Source organism: Acipenser ruthenus, chromosome 32 (assembly GCF_902713425.1).
Source record: "Acipenser ruthenus chromosome 32, fAciRut3.2 maternal haplotype, whole genome shotgun sequence".
Taxonomy (NCBI): domain Eukaryota; kingdom Metazoa; phylum Chordata; class Actinopteri; order Acipenseriformes; family Acipenseridae; genus Acipenser; species Acipenser ruthenus.
The window spans coordinates 8,690,211-8,709,772 of record NC_081220.1 but is presented as its reverse complement, the minus strand read 5'-3'; the positions used below and the strand labels follow the sequence as shown (position 1 = coordinate 8,709,772).

The following is a 19,562-nucleotide window of genomic DNA, read 5'->3' as shown; positions in this document are numbered from 1 at the left end:
ATGCGGTTTTCAGCCGAAACGGGGGGATAAAACTGCCTATGATCAAAGTGGGCAGAGAAGTTGCATAATTTGCATACCGTATTGGGAGAAAAGAAAACGGATCATCAAATTGTTCAATGCTAATGTTAAAACAATTTAAGAACACTTTACATAGGCCTTGACTAATATAAAAATATAGTAATGTGATTTGCATTACGCAGGACTAGATTGAGCTTAAATAAAGACATTACATCTGAAAATAAATTGTGCTTACCCCCACTTACAAGGAAAGTGTCCAACTTTGTATTCGTACTCATAACATGTTTTAATATGTAAACAGCAATTGGAGAATGCCGATGTCGATCATCCTAACATGTTAAACGAGGGCATTTCTGATGTAAGCTACTTCCACTAATAGATCGTTTATACTGTTCTCAAAGGTCCGCATCCCAGCCTGAGACCACGATCGAGTGGCCGACGGAGATGTTATTCAATTTAATATATTATTTTTAATATTAAAACAAGTTAAATACATGTTTGGACAAAATATTTTTCATTGACTTCAACGAGTAGTCTGTTTACAACCAAATGCAATCTGTGTTAGGAACGCTATTTTAGTCTGAATTAAAATGGAAATTAAAATGGTATTGCGTTCTGACAAGAGTTTGGTATCAGCTGTTGATTTCCTTGAAACAATCTTTTATAGTAAAATGAACACATTTATTCCTTTTAAGAATAAATAAAATTGAACTGTCAGAGGAGGATTTGAACCGACACCTCCACTTGGAGACCAGAACACAGAATTCTTTGGAAAGACAGAGTCCTTAAGTCTAGCGCTGTAGACCACTCGACCATCCTGACAAACTGCGTTCATTACAGCAGAAAACCGCATTATTTATTTCAGCACAGCCTAGGGTTGTCATATCAAGGCCCGATCGGGTTTATTACGCACATACCAACTGTTGCTCCATGAATGATGTAATGACAAGTGTTAAAACAGAAACGGTTTGAAGCCAACCCACAAAAGTAAGACTATTTATTTCAATATCGTTATAACTATAAACGATGCACGCATTTTACAATAGCAATTGCTATATGACAACGACCAAAAAGTAATTTTGTTGCAATACTGTATACAGTGTGAACAGAATCAGATATTGCTCTGTTGCATCGAAGAAACATCTACATTTTGTATTTAAAAAGGACGTCCAACGTGGGGCTCGATCCCAAAAGAGAGCGGAATGTTCATCAATGATCAAGAACAGCTAAAGTGAAATAGCATTCAAGTCCCGCTTCGCGCTCAGAAGAAAACACTGTAACTCCTCGTTATGGTTAGCGAGACCAGACACTAAAAACGCATTTCACTAGAAACAAACTATAGAAATGATCCCTGAAAGTATAGTCTTAACAAATATGTGGGTAAAACAACTTCCCTACTCCCGGCATGATGGTGTCTGATTCGGTTTCCTTTCTAGAATATTTTGTTCATAGTAATGTTAATAATTGCCAATGCGTTTCAAACACAAAACTCACGTTCTGACAAGGTTCCATAGTGTAGTGGTTATCCCGTCTGCTTTACACGCAGAAGGTCCTGGGTTCGATCCCCAGTGGAACCACTTCAGTTTGTTTTTACAATATGACTCCCTGGTCAAGACAAGGTAGTTCTGGGTTTGGCCGATCATTAGATTGCGGATGTAAGGTCTCCGGTCCCATCGTAGAAGCAAGATAGTTTATTCACAAAAAATACATACACTTTTATTTATGTTTCTTTTGTTGGTAAATTAACCCAATACATTATTGCATTCTGTCACGTCATTAGATGATCAAAGCCCCTTTGTGCCAGTGCGCATTCAGAGGAGACGCGCTGAGAAAATCCGTCATCTGTGTCACTCAGTACTGCCAGCTTTCCCTCGTTGGTGATATATTGGTCAGCATAGCTGCTTTCCAAGTAATTGACCCGAGACGATTCCCAGCCAGTACAACTGTGTTTATGCCCACGTTTCAAATAATAAACATTATAAAAACAAATCGCTTTGTTTTATGTTTTCTTTACTTTTAAGCTGAGAATCAAACACACTTCCGACAACTTCATAGCCCTGCAGACTACGAACAAATATTGAGTCGGCTGTTTCCCATGACCCTGGTGATACCGAGTGTTTTCCAAGTATCAGCATCGGACTTAGCATGCCTTTGGCATGCTTGCTGTGCACTCTAGCATTGCATAACAAGCATGCACTACGGCAGGAATTCGTGGCGCAACGGTAGCGCGTCTGACTCCAGATCAGAAGGTTGCGTGTTCAAATCACGTCGAGGTCAAAGCCTTCTTTGTTTCTATTCCACACCATTTAATTTTGTAATGTGTTTGCAAATACTAGTTTGGAAGAATTTAATGTACAGCAAGTAATAATTGATACCTTTAAGCTGAACAGGCATTTAAGAATTAACAACGAAGACATAAAAAGGGACACAACGCCAACAGAGTTCAAGCCCATCACCTTAACCACTTGGCCACGACTACTTGGTGCAACGTGCCAAGATCTATAAACACAGACCACATATATCACAGACCAAGAACAAATACACACACACTGTTTTAAATAAAACTGACGAAACCATAATCCCTGGTTTAGGAGGCCAGTGCCTTATCCTTTAGGTGACTTCCAGGTGGATAGCAGTCAGCGAGACAATACACGACCAGAGGAATAAATGTGTTCATTTTACTATAAAGATTGTTTCAATGAAATCAACAGCTGATACCAAACTCTTGTCAGCACTCAATACCATTTTAATTTATTTTTTAAATCGGACTAAAATAGCGTTCCTAACACAGATTGTATTTTTGTTGTAAACAGACTACTTGTTGAAGTCACTGGAAAATACTGTGTGTACAAACATGTAATTAACTTGATTGTTTTAATATTCCAAATAACATATTACTTTGAAAATCATCTCCGTCGGCCACTGGATCGTGGTCTCAGGCTGGGATACGGACCATTGAGAACAGTATAAACGATCTATGACTGGAAGTAGCTTACATGAGAAATGCTCTCGTTAAACATGCTAGGATGATCGACTTCGGCATTCTCCAACTGCTGTTTACATTTTCTAACACGTTATGAGAACGAATACAAAGTTTGACCCTTTCCTTGTAAGTGGGGGTAAGCACAAGTTATTTTCAGATGTTATGTCTTTATTTAAGCACAATCAAGTCCTGCGTAGTGCAAATCACATTACTATATTTGTTATATTAGTCAAGTCCTATTGAAAGAGTTCTTAAATAGTTTCAACATTATCAATGATCAATTTGAAATTTGCTTATTGATTTAAACCAGTATGAGATGCACACTCAAAATGTGTCCCCTTCCTTCAACAACCCCCTGACTGAAGATTGGAGTGGTCATCACTAGCAGCCAGCAGGTGCCCGAAAACAACACTCATTGTCAGCTCGGTGCTGAGAAGTGGCAAGCTCTACTTCATTAATATGATACAATGACTGGGCAACAACGAGGTGTTACATTAACAATACCAACTAACTTGAGACAGCCAAGACGTTGAAGTATACCTTAAGTCTGTCATGTGATGCAATAACAGGTTTTAGCATTTTTGCATTTCCTGCTTCGTCAAACAAGCTCAAGCCACAGCACACAGCGCTGATGCATCGGAACAGAGGTGGATTTTAAAGCGACTGAATCAACGAGCTGAGACTACTTTTTGAAGAAACTGAAAACATACCTCTCGTCGAAAAATGTGCTATTTAGTTAATTTATTTATTTATTGAATTTGCAAATGGCAGACTACATACATGGGAATAAATATAAAAGGCTTGAAGTTTGCTTGCATTGGGTTGCATACATTTAATTGTGATTACAGACTTTTCTGCCGTGTTGCTTTCTTCTTAGATGTGGTCTCAGGTTCGGTTGAGCCGATTTGTCTGTGTGGCGCAATTGGTTAGCGCGTTCGGCTGTTAACCGAAAGGTTGGTGGTTCAAGCCCACGCAGGGACGATGTTTTTGCATTTCTTAATCACATTAGAAAATGGCACTCTGATACGTTTTTATTTCTTCCAATTAAACAGAACAAAAAAAACCGCTCTATTTTTCAGTTCAAAATAATACAAAACAAAAATAGACTTACTATTTGCCGAAACCCGGGATCGAACCAGGGACCTTTAGATCTTCAGTCTAACGCTCTCCCAACTGAGCTATTTCGGCTTGACAAGACTTGCGTTTTTTGTCACCCCAGTAAACCTGTGTATTATGAGAAACGATCAACAGCTCGGCAACACAATAGAATCCGATGCCTTTACAAATGCGTTTCGAAACACTTAAGTTTTCACCCAGATGCGGTTTTCAGCCGAAACGGGGGGATAAAACTGCCTATGATCAAAGTGGGCAGAAAAGTTGCATACTTTGCATACCGTATTGGGAGAAAAGAAAGCGGATCATCAAATTGATCAATGCTAATGTTAAAACAATTTAAGAACACTTTACATAGGCCTTGACTAATATAAAAAATATAGTAATGTGATTTGCATTACGCAGGACTAGATTGAGCTTAAATAAAGACATTACATCTGAAAATAAATTGTGCTTACCCCCACTTACAAGGAAAGTGTCCAACTTTGTATTCGTACTCATAACGTGTTATAACATGTAAACAGCAATTGGAGAATGCCGAGGTCGATCATCCTAGCATGTTAAACGAGGGCATTTCTGATGTAAGCTTCTTCCACTAATAGATCGTTTATACTGTTCTCAAAGGTCCGCATCCCAGCCTGAGACCTCGATCCAGTGGCCGACGGAGATGTTATTCAATTTAATATATTATTTTTAATATTAAAACAAGTTAAATACATGTTTGGACAAAATATTTTTCATTGACTTCAACGAGTAGTCTGTTTACAACCAAATGCAATCTGTGTTAGGAACGCTATTTTAGTCTGAATTAAAATGGAAATTAAAATGGTATTGCGTTCTGACAAGAGTTTGGTATCAGCTGTTGATTTCCTTGAAACAATCTTTTATAGTATAATGAACACATTTATTCCTTTTAAGAATAAATAAAACTGAACTGTCAGAGGAGGATTTGAACCGACACCTCCACTTGGAGACCAGAACACAGAATTCTTTGGAAAGACAGAGTCCTTAAGTCTAGCGCCTTAGACCACTCGACCATCCTGACAAACTGCGTTCATTACAGCAGAAAACCGCATTATTTATTTCAGCACAGCCTAGGGTTGTCATATCAAAGCCCGATCGGGTTTATTACGCACATACCAACTGTTGCTCCATGAATGATGTAATGACATGTGTTAAAACAGAAACGGTTTGAAGCCAACCCACAAAAGTAAGACTATTTATTTCAATATCGTTATAACTATAAACGATGCACGCATTTTACAATAGCAATTGCTATATGACAACGACCAAAAAGTAATTTTGTTGCAATACTGTATACAGTGTGAACAGAATCAGATATTGCTCTGTTGCCTCGAAGAAACATCTACATTTTGTATTTAAAAAGGACGTCCAACTTGGGGCTCGATCCCAAAAGAGAGCGGAATGTTCATCAATGATCAAGAACAGCTACAGTGAAATAGCATTCAAGTCCCGCTTCGCGCTCAAAAGAAAACACTGTAACTCCTCGTTATGGTTAGCGAGACCAGACACTAGAAACGCATTTCACTAGAAACAAACTATAGAAATGATCCCTGAAAGTATAGTCTTAACAAATATGTGGGTAAAACAACTTCCCTACTCCCGGCATGATGGTGTCTGATTCGGTTTCCTTTCTAGAATATTACTTGTTCATAGTAATGTTAATAATTGCCAATGCGTTTCAAACACAAAACTCACTTTCTGACAAGGTTCCATAGTGTAGTGGTTATCACGTCTGCTTTACACGCAGAAGGTCCTGGGTTCGATCCCCAGTGGAACCACTTCAGTTTGTTTTTACAATATGACTCCCTGGTCAAGACAAGGTAGTTCTGGGTTTGGCCGATCGTTAGATTGCGGATGTAAGGTCTCCGGTCCCATCGTAGAAGCAAGATAGTTTATTCACAAAAAATACATACACTTTTATTTATGTTTCTTTTGTTGGTAAATTAACCCAATACATTATTGCATTCTGTCACGTCATTAGATGATCAAAGCCCCTTTGTGCCAGTGCGCATTCAGAGGAGACGCGCTGAGAAAATCCGTCATCTGTGTCACTCAGTACTGCCAGCTTTCCCTCGTTGGTGATATATTGGTCAGCATAGCTGCTTTCCAAGTAATTGACCCGAGACGATTCCCAGCCAGTACAACTGTGTTTATGCCCACGTTTCAAATAATAAACATTATAAAAGCAAATCGCTTTGTTTTATGTTTTCTTTACTTTTAAGCTGAGAATCAAACACACTTCCGACAACTTCATAGCCCTGCTGACTACGAACAAATATTGAGTCGGCTGTTTCCCATGACCCTGGTGATACCGAGTGTTTTCCAAGTATCAGCATCGGACTTAGCATGCCTTTGGCATGCTTGCTGTGCACTCTAGCATTGCATAACATGCATGCACTACGGCAGGAATTCGTGGCGCAACGGTAGCGCGTCTGACTCCAGATCAGAAGGTTGCGTGTTCAAATCACGTCGAGGTCAAAGCCTTCTTTGTTTCTATTCCACACCATTTAATTTTGTAATGTGTTTGCAAATACTAGTTTGGAAGAATTTAATGTACAGCAAGTAATAATTGATACCTTTAAGCTGAACAGGCATTTAAGAATTAACAACGAAGACATAAAAAGGGACACAACGCCAACAGAGTTCAAGCCCATCACCTTAACCACTTGGCCACGACTACTTGGTGCAACGTGCCAAGATCTATAAACACAGACCACATATATCACAGACCAAGAACAAATACACACACACTGTTTTAAATAAAACTGACGAAACCATAATCCCTGGTTTAGGAGGCCAGTGCCTTATCCTTTAGGTGACTTCCAGGTGGATAGCAGTCAGCGAGACAATACACGACCAGAGGAATAAATGTGTTCATTTTACTATAAAGATTGTTTCAATGAAATCAACAGCTGATACCAAACTCTTGTCAGCACTCAATACCATTTTAATTTATTTTTTAAATCGGACTAAAATAGCGTTCCTAACACAGATTGTATTTTTGTTGTAAACAGACTACTTGTTGAAGTCACTGGAAAATACTGTGTGTACAAACATGTAATTAACTTGATTGTTTTAATATTCCAAATAACATATTACTTTGAAAAACATCTCCGTCGGCCACTGGATCGTGGTCTCAGGCTGGGATACGGACCATTGAGAACAGTATAAACGATCTATGACTGGAAGTAGCTTACATGAGAAATGCTCTCGTTAAACATGCTAGGATGATCGACTTCGGCATTCTCCAACTGCTGTTTACATTTTCTAACACGTTATGAGAACGAATACAAAGTTTGACCCTTTCCTTGTAAGTGGGGGTAAGCACAAGTTATTTTCAGATGTTATGTCTTTATTTAAGCACAATCAAGTCCTGCGTAGTGCAAATCACATTACTATATTTGTTATATTAGTCAAGTCCTATTGAAAGAGTTCTTAAATAGTTTCAACATTATCAATGATCAATTTGAAATTTGCTTATTGATTTAAACCAGTATGAGATGCACACTCAAAATGTGTCCCCTTCCTTCAACAACCCCCTGACTGAAGATTGGAGTGGTCATCACTAGCAGCCAGCAGGTGCCCGAAAACAACACTCATTGTCAGCTCGGTGCTGAGAAGTGGCAAGCTCTACTTCATTAATATGATACAATGACTGGGCAACAACGAGGTGTTACATTAACAATACCAACTAACTTGAGACAGCCAAGACGTTGAAGTATACCTTAAGTCTGTCATGTGATGCAATAACAGGTTTTAGCATTTTTGCATTTCCTGCTTCGTCAAACAAGCTCAAGCCACAGCACACAGCGCTGATGCATCGGAACAGAGGTGGATTTTAAAGCGACTGAATCAACGAGCTGAGACTACTTTTTGAAGAAACTGAAAACATACCTCTCGTCGAAAAATGTGCTATTTAGTTAATTTATTTATTTATTGAATTTGCAAATGGCAGACTACATACATGGGAATAAATATAAAAGGCTTGAAGTTTGCTTGCATTGCATACACTTAATTGTGATTACAGACTTTTCTGCCGTGTTGCTTTCTTCTTAGATGTGGTCTCAGGTTCGGTTGAGCCGATTTGTCTCTGTGGCGCAATTGGTTAGCGCGTTCGGCTGTTAACCGAAAGGTTGGTGGTTCAAGCCCACCCAGGGACGATGTTTTTGCATTTCTTAATCACATTAGAAAATGGCACTCTGATACGTTGTTATTTCTTCCAATTAAACAGAACAAAAATTTGCCGAAACCCGGGATCGAACCAGGGACCTTTAGATCTTCAGTCTAACGCTCTCCCAACTGAGCTATTTCGGCTTGACAAGACTTGCGTTTTTTGTCACCCCAGTAAACCTGTGTATTATGAGAAACGATCAACAGCTCGGCAACAATAGAATCCGATGCCTTTACAAATGCGTTTCGAAACACTTAAGTTTTCACCCAGATACGGTTTTCAGCCGAAACGGGGGGATAAAACTGCCTATGATCAAAGTGGGCAGAAAAGTTGCATACTTTGCATACCGTATTGGGAGAAAAGAAAGCGGATCATCAAATTGATCAATGCTAATGTTAAAACAATTTAAGAACACTTTACATAGGCCTTGACTAATATAAAAAATATAGTAATGTGATTTGCATTACGCAGGACTAGATTGAGCTTAAATAAAGACATTACATCTGAAAATAAATTGTGCTTACCCCCACTTACAAGGAAAGTGTCCAACTTTGTATTCGTACTCATAACGTGTTATAACATGTACACAGCAATTGGAGAATACCGATGTCGATCATCCTAGCATGTTAAACGAGGGCATTTCTGATGTAAGCTACTTCCACTAATAGATCGTTTATACTGTTCTCAAAGGTCCGCATCCCAGGCTGAGACCACGATCCAGTGGCCGACGGAGATGTTATTCAATTTAATACATTATTTTTAATATTAAAACAAGTTAAATACATGTTTGGACAAAATATTTTTCATTGACTTCAACGAGTAGTCTGTTTACAACCAAATGCAATCTGTGTTAGGAACGCTATTTTAGTCTGAATTAAAATGGAAATTAAAATGGTATTGCGTTCTGACAAGAGTTTGGTATCAGCTGTTGATTTCCTTGAAACAATCTTTTATAGTAAAATGAACACATTTATTCCTTTTAAGAATAAATACAATTGAACTGTCAGAGGAGGATTTGAACCGACACCTCCACTTGGAGACCAGAACACAGAATTCTTTGGAAAGACAGAGTCCTTAAGTCTAGTGCCTTAGACCACTCGACCATCTTGACAAACTGCGTTCATTACAGCAGAAAACCGCATTATTTATTTCAGCACAGCCTAGGGTTGTCATATCAAGGCCCGATCGGGTTTATTACGCACATACCAACTGTTGCTCCATGAATGATGTAATGACAAGTGTTAAAACAGAAACGGTTTGAAGCCAACCCACAAAAGTAAGAGTATTTATTTCAATATCGTTATAACTATAAACGATGCACGCATTTTACAATAGCAATTGCTATATGACAACGACCAAAAAGTAATTTTGTTGCAATACTGTATACAGTGTGAACAGAATCAGATATTGCTCTGTTGCCTCGAAGAAACATCTACATTTTGTATTTAAAAAGGACGTCCAACTTGGGGCTCGATCCCAAAAGAGAGCGGAATGTTCATCAATGATCAAGAACAGCTAAAGTGAAATAGCATTCAAGTCCCGCTTCGCGCTCAGAAGAAAACACTGTAACTCCTCGTTATGGTTAGCGAGACCAGACACTAGAAACGCATTTCACTAGAAACAAACTATAGAAATGATCCCTGAAAGTATAGTCTTAACAAATATGTGGGTAAAACAACTTCCCTACTCCCGGCATGATGGTGTCTGATTCGGTTTCCTTTCTAGAATATTACTTGTTCATAGTAATGTTAATAATTGCCAATGCGTTTCAAACACAAAACTCACTTTCTGACAAGGTTCCATAGTGTAGTGGTTATCACGTCTGCTTTACACGCAGAAGGTCCTGGGTTCGATCCCCAGTGGAACCACTTCAGTTTGTTTTTACAATATGACTCCCTGGTCAAGACAAGGTAGTTCTGGGTTTGGCCGATCATTAGATTGCGGATGTAAGGTCTCTGGTCCCATCGTAGAAGCAAGATAGTTTATTCACAAAAAATACATACACTTTTATTTATGTTTCTTTTGTTGGTAAATTAACCCAATACATTATTGCATTCTGTCACGTCATTAGATGATCAAAGCCCCTTTGTGCCAGTGCGCATTCAGAGGAGACGCGCTGAGAAAATCCGTCATCTGTGTCACTCAGTACTGCCAGCTTTCCCTCGTTGGTGATATATTGGTCAGCATAGCTGCTTTCCAAGTAATTGACCCGAGACGATTCCCAGCCAGTACAACTGTGTTTATGCCCACGTTTCAAATAATAAACATTATAAAAGCAAATCGCTTTGTTTATGTTTTCTTTACTTTTAAGCTGAGAATCAAACACACTTCCGACAACTTCATAGCCCTGCTGACTACGAACAAATATTGAGTCGGCTGTTTCCCATGACCCTGGTGATACCGAGTGTTTTCCAAGTATCAGCATCGGACTTAGCATGCCTTTGGCATGCTTGCTGTGCACTCTAGCATTGCATAACAAGCATGCACCACGGCAGGAATTCGTGGCGCAACGGTAGCGCGTCTGACTCCAGATCAGAAGGTTGCGTGTTCAAATTACGTCGAGGTCAAAGCCTTCTTTGTTTCTATTCCACACTATTTAATTTTGTAATGTGTTTGCAAATACTAGTTTGGACGAATTTAATGTACAGCAAGAAATAATTGATACCTTTAAGCTGAACAGGCATTTAAGAATTAACAACGAAGACATAAAAAGGGACACAACGCCAACAGAGTTCAAGCCCATCACCTTAACCACTTGGCCACGACTACTTGGTGCAACGTGCCAAAATCTATAAACACAGACCACATATATCACCAACCAAGAACAAATACACACACACTGTTTTAAATAAAACTGACGAAACCATAATCCCTGGTTTAGGAGGCCAGTGCCTTATCCTTTAGGTGACTTCCAGGTGGATAGCAGTCAGCGAGACAATACACGACCAGAGGAATAAATGTGTTCATTTTACTATAAAGATTGTTTCAATGAAATCAACAGCTGATACCAAACTCTTGTCAGCACTCAATACCATTTTAATTTATTTTTAAATCGGACTAAAATAGCGTTCCTAACACAGATTGTATTTTTGTTGTAAACAGACTACTTGTTGAAGTCACTGGAAAATACTGTGTGTCCAAACATGTAATTAACTTGATTGTTTTAATATTCCAAATAACATATTACTTTGAAAAACATCTCCGTTGGCCACTGGATCGTGGTCTCAGGCTGGGATACGGACCATTGAGAACAGTATAAACGCTCTATGACTGGAAGTAGCTTACATGATAAATGCTCTCGTTTAACATGCTAGGATGATCGACTTCAGCATTCTCCAACTGCTGTTTACATTTTCTAACACGTTATGAGAACGAATACAAAGTTTGACCCTTTCCTTGTAAGTGGGGGTAAGCACAAGTTATTTTCAGATGTAATGTCTTTATTTAAGCTCAATCAAGTCCTGCGTAGTGTAAATCACATTACTATATTTTTTATATTAGTCAAGTCCTATTGAAAGAGTTCTTAAATAGTTTCTACATTATCAATGATCAATTTGAAATTTGCTTATTGATTTAAACCAGTATGAGATGCACACTCAAAATGTGTCCCCTTCCTTCAACAACCCCCTGACTGAAGATTGGAGTGGTCATCACTAGCAGCCAGCAGGTGCCCGAAAACAACACTCATTGTCAGCTCGGTGCTGAGAAGTGGCAAGCTCTACTTCATTAATATGATACAATGACTGGGCAACAACGAGGTGTTACATTAACAATACCAACTAACTTGAGACAGCCAAGACGTTGAAGTATACCTTAAGTTTTTGCATTTCTTAATCACATTAGAAAATGGCACTCTGATACGTTGTTATTTCTTCCAATTACACAGAACAAAAAAAAAGCTCTTTTTTTCTGTTCAAAATAATACAAAACAAAAATAGTCTTGCTACTTGCCGAAACCCGGGATCGAACCAGGGACCTTTAGATCTTCAGTCTAACGCTCTCCCAACTGAGCTATTTCGGCTTGACAAGACTTGCGTTTTTTGTCACCCCAGTAAACCTGTGTATTATGAGAAACGTCAACAGCTCGGCAACACAATAGAATCCGATGCCTTTACAAATGCGTTTCGAAACACTTAAGTTTTCTCCCAGATGCGGTTTTCAGCCGAAACGGGGGGATAAAACTGCCTATGATCAAAGTGGGCAGAAAAGTTGCATAATTTGCATACCGTATTGGGAGAAAAGAAAACGGATCATCAAATTGATCAATGCTAATGTTAAAACAATTTAAGAACACTTTACATAGGCCTTGACTAATATAAAAATATAGTAATGTGATTTGCATTACGCAGGACTAGATTGAGCTTAAATAAAGACATTACATCTGAAAATAAATTGTGCTTACCCCCACTTACAAGGAAAGTGTCCAACTTTGTATTCGTACTCATAACGTGTTATAACATGTAAACAGCAATTGGAGAATGCCGAGGTCGATCATCCTAGCATGTTAAACGAGGGCATTTCTGATGTAAGCTTCTTCCACTAATAGATCGTTTATACTGTTCTCAAAGGTCCGCATCCCAGCCTGAGACCACGATCCAGTGGCCGACGGAGATGTTATTCAATTTAATATATTATTTTTAATATTAAAACAAGTTAAATACATGTTTGGACAAAATATTTTTCATTGACTTCAACGAGTAGTCTGTTTACAACCAAATGCAATCTGTGTTAGGAACGCTAATTTAGTCTGAATTAAAATGGAAATTAAAATGGTATTGCGTTCTGACAAGAGTTTGGTATCAGCTGTTGATTTCCTTGAAACAATCTTTTATAGTAAAATGAACACATTTATTCCTTTTAAGAATAAATAAAATTGAGCTGTCAGAGGAGGATTTGATCAGACACCTCCACTTGGAGACCAGAACACAGAATTCTTTGGAAAGACAGAGTCCTTAAGTCTAGCGCCTTAGACCACTCGACCATCCTGACAAACTGCGTTCATTACAGCAGAAAACCGCATTATTTATTTCAGCACAGCCTAGGGTTGTCATATCAAGGCCCGATCGGGTTTATTACGCACATACCAACTGTTGCTCCATGAATGATGTAATGACAAGTGTTAAAACAGAAACGGTTTGAAGCCAACCCACAAAAGTAAGACTATTTATTTCAATATCGTTATAACTATAAACGATGCACGCATTTTACAATAGCAATTGCTATATGACAACGACCAAAAAGTAATTTTGTTGCAATACTGTATACAGTGTGAACAGAATCAGATATTGCTCTGTTGCCTCGAAGAAACATCTACATTTTGTATTTAAAAAGTACATCCAACGTGGGGCTCGATCCCAAAAGAGAGCGGAATGTTCATCAATGATCAAGAACAGCTACAGTGAAGTAGCATTCAAGTCCCGCTACGCGCTCAGAAGAAAACACTGTAACTCCTCGTTATGGTTAGCGAGACCAGACACTAGAAACGCATTTCACTAGAAACAAACTATAGAAATGATCCCTGAAAGTAAAATCTTAACAAATATGTGGGTAAAACAACTTCCCTACTCCCGGCATGATGGTGTCTGATTCGGTTTCCTTTCTAGAATATTACTTGTTCATAGAAATGTTAATAATTGCCAATGCGTTTCAAACACAAAACTCACTTTCTGACCAAGTTCCATAGTGTAGTGGTTATCACGTCTGCTTTATACGCAGAAGGTCCTGGGTTCGATCCCCAGTGGAACCACTTCAATTTGTTTTTACAATATGACTCCCTGGTCAAGACAAGGTAGTTCTGGGTTTGGCCGATCATTAGATTGCGGATGTAAGGTATCTGGTCCCATCGTAGAAGCAAGATAGTTTATTCACAAAAAATACATACACTTTTATTTATGTTTCTTTTGTTGGTAAATTAACCCAATACATTATTGCATTCTGTCACGTCATTAGATGAGCAAAGCCCCTTTGTGCCAGTGCGCATTCAGAGGAGACGCGCTGAGAAAATCCGTCATCTGTATCACTCAGTACTGCCAGCTTTCCCTCGTTGGTGATATATTGGTCAGCATAGCTGCTTTCCAAGTAATTGACCCGAGACGATTCCCAGCCAGTACAACTGTGTTTATGCCCACGTTTCAAATAATAAACATTATAAAAGCAAATCGCTTTGTTTTATGTTTTCTTTACTTTTAAGCTGAGAATCAAACACACTTCCGACAACTTCATAGCCCTGCTGATTACGAACAAATATTGAGTCGTCTGTTTCCCATGACCCTGGTGATACTGAGTGTTTTCCAAGTATCAGCATCGGACTTAGCATGCCTTTGGCATGCTTGCTGTGCACTCTAGCATTGCATAACAAGCATGCACTAGGCAGGAATTCGTGGCGCAACGGTAGCGCGTCTGACTCCAGATCAGAAGGTTGCGTGTTCAAATCACGTCGAGGTCAAAGCCTTCATTGTTTCTATTCCACACCATTTAATTTTGTAATGTGTTTGCAAATACTAGTTTGGACGAATTTAATGTACAGCAAGTAATAATTGATACCTTTAAGCTGAACAGTCATTTAAGAATTAACAACGAAGACATAAAAAGGGACACAACGCCAACAGAGTTCAAGCCCATCACCTTAACCACTTGGCCACGACTACTTGGTGCAACGTGCCAAGATCTATAAACACAGACCACATATATCACAGACCAAGAACAAATACACACACACTGTTTTAAATAAAACTGACGAAACCATAATCCCTAGTTTAGGAGGCCATTGCCTTATCCTTTAGGTGACTTCCAGGTGGATAGCAGTCAGCGAGACAATACACGACCAGAGGAATAAATGTGTTCATTTTACTATAAAGATTGTTTCAATGAAATCAACAGCTGATACCAAACTCTTGTCAGCACTCAATACCATTTTAATTTCTTTTTTAAATCGGACTAAAATAGCGTTCCTAACACAGATTGTATTTTTGTTGTAAACAGACTACTTGTTGAAGTCACTACTTGTTGAAGGAATTGTGGGAAATGTCGTTTTAAGACCTTGAAATATACCTTTGCTTCTATACCTGATCTAAAATTTCCCACAATTATTTTCAACGTCCCGTCCCTGCCTATTGGCTGAGCGTCGCAGAGCATGCAGGGGCGGCGCATTTAAATTTCAAACTTGTACAGACAGACACGGAGTATTTCGCTTATTTGTTTTTAAGATACTGACTGTCTGTTGAACAATACAAACTAACTTGAGACAGCCAAGCCGTTAAAGCATACCTTAATTCTGCCATGTGATGCAATAACAAGTATTGGCATTTTTGCATTGTCTGCCTCGTCAAACAAGCTCGAGCCACAGCATACAGCGCTGCTGCATCGGGACACAGAGGTGGATTTTAAAGCGACTGAATCAACGAGCTGAGACTACTTTTTGAAGAAATTGAAAACATACCTCTCGTCAAAATATTTGCTATTTAGTTAATTTATTTATTTTTTGAATTTGCAATTGGCAGACTACATTGCCGACAATCTGAATTGCTCATATCAAGTTGCGTTGTAGCCTATGAGAATCGCTGGCATAGCTCAAGGGGAATTAGCTCTAATGGTAGAGCGCTCGCTTAGCATGCGAGAAGTAGCGGGATCGATGCCCGCATTCTCCAAATAGTTTTAATGTATCTGCGTATTTAGTCCCAACGCATTATGGAGATAAATACAAAGTGTGACAATTCTTTGTAACAGAGACGCCCGCCCTACATGTGTATTTTAAAGCACAGTCTCCTAATTTGTAATATTCCCCAGGCTGAAAAACTGCATTGCGCCCTCCATCGTATGCCTTCCGAGAAGCACAAAGGGAGATTTTTTATATATTTTTTTTTAACAATGGAAGAGTTTGTGTTATTTGGGAATAATTATAAATGGCTTGAAATAACGCCTTGGCTGTGACTTATTGCTTTTATAAAACGGCTACACCAATATTTGTAACGTTAGTCACTTTTTGAGATCTAGTCAGCTATAACTATGCTAAGCTCCGCTAGCAAATCGACTAGCCGTCCTGTGCTAGCTAGCTAGCTGGGTTGCTAAAAAAAAAATATATATATATATATATATATATATATCAGCTCAAACATTTCCCAGGTCGCCTCTCTCTCTTCGCCTCTCTCTCTCTGCCTCTCTCTCTCTCTCTCTCTCTCTCTCTCTCTCTCTCTCTCTCTCTCTCTCTCTCTCTCTCTCTCTCTCTCTCTCTCTCTCTCTTATTTTTAAAAAAAATAAGATACGATACTACAGGTTTAAATACAGTAAAATCGGGAGCAGATAAGTGCAAGTTAAAGTGCATTAAGGGCAGAGTGCTATATTGTCCAGAAGGGGAGAGCTGAGTTTTACAGGTCCTGTCTGAAGAGGTGTGTCTTGAGGAGGTGCCAGAAGGTGGTCAGGGACTGGGCAGTCCTGACATCTATAGGAAGGTCGCTCCTCCACTGCGGGGCGAGGGTGGAATCTGCAGTATCAGTAGTGTATCCTACAGATGTCAGGACTGCCCAGTCCCTGACCACATTCCGGCGCCTCCTTAAGACTCACCTCTTCAAACAGCACCTGTAGAACTCCTCTGTTTGTATCCTGGGACACTATCACCCTTCATTTAAATGTGCTTTATTTTGCTCTTATCTGCATTTAATCCTGTACTTCAGAATACTGTAATCTGTCAAGTGTTTAACCTGTAGTATTTTGTATTTAATCATATCCTGATGTAACTATCACTATTTAATCATATCCTGATGTAACTATCACTATTATCTTCTGTATTATAGAATTATGGTTTGTCACACTTGAACAAAAGTTATTGTATTTCTTGCTCTTATTGTATTACTTGTATTGCAACACTTGAAATGTATTTGCTAACGATTGTAAGTTGCCCTGGATAAGGGTGTCTGCTAAGAAATAAATAATAATAATAATAATAATAATAATAATAATAGTTACTTTGAAAGACACTAAACCAGTTTAAAGCATTCGTTATTTAAACCAAAACCAGTGTATAAAGTGTTTTTGTAAGACAAATAAAACACAAATGCACCGAGATTTGAACTCAGCTCGCTAGATTCAGAGTGCTAGCCATTACACCATGAAACCACCCATACAGTTCCTCCATTGCAGGGACTCTCGTCAATGTTTCGTCAAAACACCAAACAGCACAAACTGCACTACACTCTGTGACCACAAGAGGGAGAGAGAGCGTAATAAAATGATGCTCTTTAATCCAGAGCAGTGGTTCTTAACCTGGGGTCCTCAGAGACAGTCCAGGAGGTCCACAGGAAAAAAACATGAAACTTTTCACTCAACATTAGTAATGTGCAAAATCAAAATGTTTGCTTCTTGAATTGATTTGATTTCACAAAGTTTATGATGGATCTGTTAACCTGCAGCTCTGATTTTAATATTTTACAATTAATAATTATTTATACTGTGTAACAAAGCTACATAATCACAGCCGTGGCTAAGATGAATGGTTTGAGAGAAGGGAGAAGAGAGAGAAATAGCTGTGTTTGTACAAACTCAACACAAAGAAAACTATATTCTATTTTTTCGTTTTGCTTGCAAGATCAACTTTTTTCAGTTTTTTTCTGAATTGCAAACAAACTGCATCATCTGAAAATGAGTTTACACTTAAGAGCACTGCTTGACTAGAAGTGGCTGCTGTGCCAAGGAAGACAATTTGCAAAGAAAAGACACTTTGCATTGGCAGCACATGCTTCAGTGCTCTGGGAGTGTTTATAGCCCTGTGAGTTTAACAAGTTGTCTGAATTTAACCTGTCTGGTCAGGCTCTGAAATGGATGGAGTCTGACTTGTTAGATAGAAAACAAAGTGTTAAAATAAGCAATAGTGAATCAGCGTTTAGGATCTGTACTATGGGGGTCCCACAGGGATCTATATTTGGGCCTTTGTTATTTAGTCTCTACATTAATGATCTACCTTTGGTCTGTCCAGAAGATCAACCACAAGAGGAGACTGTAGTGTCTTGACATCACACTACGTTTGCACAAACAGCTTGCTCAATTAAGGGTGCCATGTTCTGGAATACGCTACCAGACTTTATGAAAAGTATATCAGACTACAAGAGTTTTTTTTTTAATAGAACTGAAAAAATGGTTGAAACAGGACCAACTTTGTGACCATGTCTAGTCCCCCTCCATTTGTTGACATTAAATAATAATAATTTAATGTTTGAGAGCTGCCCTTCATGGCAACAGAATCCACAACAACAATGACTTTTATCAGCATCTTCATCTGGGCACTTGTCATCTGCACTCAGGGTAAGAATCATTTAGAAAAACACTTTCATCAATTTGTGGGGCTATTCTTAATATATAAGTGTAAAACAGGGGCAAACTAATGGAAAATAAATTAAACTTCAATAGAACAGGCTTTCATTTAAATGGGTTTTCATTAGTTAATTCACTGATGTACTATATTTTCACAGACCCCCCACTAATTTAGTCTCATTCCAAATGAAAGAAAGCTGGTTTTTCCAATCTTTCTCAAAACAACATATCAATACAAGAGCCATGTGTTTCTCAGTGAGCTGGAATCGCCATGGCAATGGAGTGTGATCAGTCACTGTGTGCGCCCTTTCACAAACATCAAACAAAATCAATCAATAAAGAAATCAATACACGAGTGTGATGGAAATATAATGAGTTCTGGTTGTAAATCTCCCTCTTGACCTGTGAGGATACAAAGTAGCGAAAGGGAAAGGCTTTGGACGGGTTGGCCTGACAGTTCATTCCCTGGGTCGGGAAGTCAATCAGCCTGGAAAAAGACGAGACTCCAGTGCGGGAATGTATTGACCTGGAAGGTAAACGAGGTAGCAGCTGCAGGCAATAGAATCAGCTGCAATCGTTTACCAAGGGGTCATGCATAACCGCATAAAAGGGGCTGGAGAATCTTTTCCTTCGTTTTTGGTTTTGAAATAGACCCAGAAGGACCCGTGCACTGTGTATTAAGAATAGTGTGAGTTTTTGTTTTGTTTGTCTTGTCTATAATTGCTATTTGTGTGTTTATAGACAGCTAACACGTTCTGGAGCTGTTAGTAAGAGCCAGCACTGAACCCGGAACAGCACTGCACTCTTTGTCACTCTTTAACCTGTATCACCCACCACGAGCACTACAGCACGCACCCAGGACTGGTGACCGTGGTTGTATATTGTGGGAGAGATGCTGTGTTTATTGTTTAGGGCTGCAATCCCTGTTACTGTACTCCGTGTTTTACGCAT

At 38.9% G+C, this 19,562-nt stretch overlaps 1 protein-coding gene and 15 non-coding genes across 16 annotated transcripts in view; 8 read left to right on the top strand and 8 right to left on the bottom strand.

Annotated features, from left to right (window-relative positions):
• The window catches only part of LOC131702963 (zinc finger protein 135-like), a 145,234-nt gene that overhangs the window by 111,236 nt on the left and 14,436 nt on the right, over window positions 1-19,562 (bottom strand). The gene's annotated exons all lie outside the window — the stretch shown is intronic.
• On the bottom strand, window positions 1,173-1,385 carry LOC131703469 (small nucleolar RNA U3). The gene has a single exon (XR_009309925.1). It is a non-coding gene; the product is annotated as a small nucleolar RNA U3 (small nucleolar RNA).
• On the top strand, window positions 1,523-1,595 carry trnav-uac (transfer RNA valine (anticodon UAC)). The gene has a single exon. It is a non-coding gene; the product is annotated as a tRNA-Val (tRNA).
• Window positions 2,224-2,295, top strand: trnaw-cca (transfer RNA tryptophan (anticodon CCA)). Its single transcript has one exon. It is a non-coding gene; the product is annotated as a tRNA-Trp (tRNA).
• trnaf-gaa (transfer RNA phenylalanine (anticodon GAA)) lies at window positions 4,117-4,189 on the bottom strand. The gene has a single exon. It is a non-coding gene; the product is annotated as a tRNA-Phe (tRNA).
• Window positions 5,492-5,704, bottom strand: LOC131703440 (small nucleolar RNA U3). The gene has a single exon (XR_009309896.1). It is a non-coding gene; the product is annotated as a small nucleolar RNA U3 (small nucleolar RNA).
• Window positions 5,844-5,916, top strand: trnav-uac (transfer RNA valine (anticodon UAC)). Its single transcript has one exon. It is a non-coding gene; the product is annotated as a tRNA-Val (tRNA).
• On the top strand, window positions 6,545-6,616 carry trnaw-cca (transfer RNA tryptophan (anticodon CCA)). Its single transcript has one exon. It is a non-coding gene; the product is annotated as a tRNA-Trp (tRNA).
• Window positions 8,225-8,298, top strand: trnan-guu (transfer RNA asparagine (anticodon GUU)). Its single transcript has one exon. It is a non-coding gene; the product is annotated as a tRNA-Asn (tRNA).
• On the bottom strand, window positions 8,380-8,452 carry trnaf-gaa (transfer RNA phenylalanine (anticodon GAA)). Its single transcript has one exon. It is a non-coding gene; the product is annotated as a tRNA-Phe (tRNA).
• LOC131703446 (small nucleolar RNA U3) lies at window positions 9,753-9,965 on the bottom strand. Its single transcript, XR_009309902.1, has one exon. It is a non-coding gene; the product is annotated as a small nucleolar RNA U3 (small nucleolar RNA).
• On the top strand, window positions 10,105-10,177 carry trnav-uac (transfer RNA valine (anticodon UAC)). The gene has a single exon. It is a non-coding gene; the product is annotated as a tRNA-Val (tRNA).
• trnaf-gaa (transfer RNA phenylalanine (anticodon GAA)) lies at window positions 12,258-12,330 on the bottom strand. Its single transcript has one exon. It is a non-coding gene; the product is annotated as a tRNA-Phe (tRNA).
• Window positions 13,631-13,843, bottom strand: LOC131703459 (small nucleolar RNA U3). Its single transcript, XR_009309915.1, has one exon. It is a non-coding gene; the product is annotated as a small nucleolar RNA U3 (small nucleolar RNA).
• trnai-uau (transfer RNA isoleucine (anticodon UAU)) lies at window positions 13,983-14,055 on the top strand. The gene has a single exon. It is a non-coding gene; the product is annotated as a tRNA-Ile (tRNA).
• trnaw-cca (transfer RNA tryptophan (anticodon CCA)) lies at window positions 14,683-14,754 on the top strand. Its single transcript has one exon. It is a non-coding gene; the product is annotated as a tRNA-Trp (tRNA).